This window comes from Pongo abelii, chromosome 15 (genome assembly GCF_028885655.2).
Source record: "Pongo abelii isolate AG06213 chromosome 15, NHGRI_mPonAbe1-v2.0_pri, whole genome shotgun sequence".
NCBI lineage: Eukaryota > Metazoa > Chordata > Mammalia > Primates > Hominidae > Pongo > Pongo abelii.
Genome location: NC_072000.2, coordinates 54095718 through 54098389, shown reverse-complemented (window position 1 = coordinate 54098389; position 2672 = coordinate 54095718). Strand labels below are relative to the sequence as shown.

The window sequence follows — 2672 nt, the reverse complement described above, 5'->3', positions numbered from 1 at the left end:
TCCCAGCTACTTGGGAGGCTGAGCAGGAGAATCACTTGAACCCAGGAGGTGGAGGTTGCAGTGAACCAAGATCGCGCCACTGCACTCCAGCCTGGGTGACAGAGCAAGACTCTGTCTCAAAAAAAAAAAAAAAAAGAAAAAAAAAGAACCTGGTGTCTGCTTCTCTTTTCAGCACTGTTGGTGCTCCTGAGGGTGTCAGCCAGGCCACTCATGCAGACCATTGCAGCAGCACTGAAAATGGAAGAAAGATGGGATTCTGCTGTCTTTTGTTTTGGCTGATGAACAGCACCGAGGTGGAGTGGCTGTGAGTATAAGCATGTGTGTGTGTGTGTGTGTGTGCCCGAGCAAGAATGAAATTCCATCTCAAAAAAAAAGAAAAGAAAAGAAACATCTTATGGAAGGTGTGAGGCAGACCAGGCAAGTATTATCCCCCTTTAACAGACCAATAACTAGAGGTTCAGAGAGGTACAGGGGCCTGCCCCTGGTGACATCCCTAGTCCGTGGCAGAGCCGGGTGTGAGAACAGGCCTCTGGCCCCTGGGCTGGTGCTCTTCCCATCATGTGAGGGACATGTTGGGTGTCCAACAATGAACAGAACTCTTGCTGTCCAAGGATGGGAGAGAGAGAAACATGAAGAGGCACTTCTATGACAGCCCAGAACCCAGTGAGAACACCGGCACTGCCCACTTCATTCCTTCCGCCTGCCCCACTCTCTGAAAGGAGAAGAGACGGAGCCACCCAGCAAGATTCTCAGGAGAAAAGCAGGGCCGAAGAAGAACCACGCCGCAGAGGCCAGATGAGGCAGGGGGACCAGGCATGTTGGAAACACCTCCTGTGGGGCTGAACGCCAGCAGAGAAGAAAGGGGGGCAAGGTGCCAAGATGGGGCATGGGACTGCAAGAATGAAAAAAGGGTGTTCCCTGGGCTTTGGGCCACTCTTTAAATGCTTCTGAATATTTATAAATTCTAAATATTCTTCTTTGGACCACTCTTTAAATCTGACAGTTCTCTGGGACTGGACTATGAGATTCATAGCTTTTTTTTATTTTTATTTTTTATTTTTGGAGTCTATAAATTTATTGAGTAAAAACAAAATCAATGTCAGATACATTATATTTGATTGGGTTCAAATTTGGCTGATGTCCAAATGCAGCAGAGAAGAACAGAGGGGAGGAAAGGACATGGTGTTTCTGGCAAGGGGACACTGAACAAAACCGTTTTTCTTTAATTGTAAAAACGGGCATCACACAGCTGATGTGAGTCAATTAACCAAGGCAGGGGACTTAATGTTTTACGAGCAGGGGGAAAACCAAAGTAAGCAGAGAACTTTCAAGAAAGGAGAGGGCCAGGACACTCGGAGAAAAAGCTGTAGCACAGGCCGGCTGGAGAACAGTGGTTGGATCTGCCGGGTCACTTGGGGAACACGGTGACCACTTCGTAGCCCTCGGGTGGTGCGACTCATTCCCAGGCGTGCTTCTCACAGTAGATTTGATCCTCCACAAAGAAATGGCCCCTCTGTTTCAGGTTGGTGCCACAGTCAGCGCGCACGTAACACTCGGGGTGGTGGTGATGGTCCCGCAGCTTCACGAACACACCGACAATTCCAGGGCCACATTTGTCATACATAGGCAACTTCTGAGCATTTCCAATCAATGCAGCCACTTTAGTGACAGGAGCTTTAACACTTCTGAATCCTGAGGGCTTGTTGGGATCCTCTTTTTCTTCAGACTCCAGGATTTCCTGCAAAACCAGAAAAGACACAGACTGTTTTGGGGGCTCATTCAACTCCCGTTTCTCCTGAAGCATCTTGCAAACTTCAGATTCTTTGTTGATGACAAGGCTGGTTGGAGGCTGAGCATGGTCTAACCGTCTGCCGTTCGCCTCCACCCTGCTGGCAGCAGTCTTTGACTCCAGGGCGTTGTTGAAGTTGGAGATATTTTCAGAGGAGTAGAGGCCAGCTGGGTTGTTGTACTGGTTTGTGATGACCCTGGCGTTAGTGCTGGAGGCAGGCGAGGTGGTAAAGGGCATGGAATTTCGGTTGTGGGCGCTTCCTATGTGCAGGACCTCCTGGGGTTCAGAGGCTAAATTCATCTTGTATGGACGACACTTCTCTTCCTCCGTCACCAGAGGAGACCAGACTTTATGTTCGGATCTGGCTACAGTGAGAGTCATGTTGTCTTTGCAGCCTTTGATTCTGTTCTGAGCTTCCAAGTGTGTCATATTGCTAGAATTTTCCCCATCAATGGCTGTGATTACATATCTGATACATAAATTAGCTAGAGCCACCTTGCTTCCAGGAGTGACCCGGGAAATGGTGAGAGGCTACTCAAAGTCCTTGACACCCATGAGTCGGAAGCCCCATGGGCCCGGGCCCTGGAGGACGAGCTGCTGGGTGGTCATGGCGCGGCTGTGGTGGGCAACTACCCGCGGGGACAGACAGGCAGGACGTGGCATGGCGTGCAGGGCTCCCCCAGCAGCTCGAGATTCCTAACTTTTAAATATTACAAGCCCTGTGATTGTGATGCCCAGTGTCAGTTTGGAGGAATGGGTATTTGATGAGTCTGTGTCAATCTAGGAAGGCTTCTTGGAATAGGTGACTATTGAGCCAAGTTATAAGGCTGTGCTTCTTCTCTTATGTGCATAGGAATTACCAAGGCTCTGATTCAGTAGGGCT

The 2672-nt window shown here is 49.4% G+C and overlaps 1 pseudogene; it reads right to left on the bottom strand.

The window, feature by feature from the left end:
- Positions 1-1408: 1408 nt before the first annotated feature.
- On the bottom strand, positions 1409-2398 carry LOC100433576 (PDZ and LIM domain protein 1-like; annotated as a pseudogene).
- Positions 2399-2672: the final 274 nt, after the last annotated feature.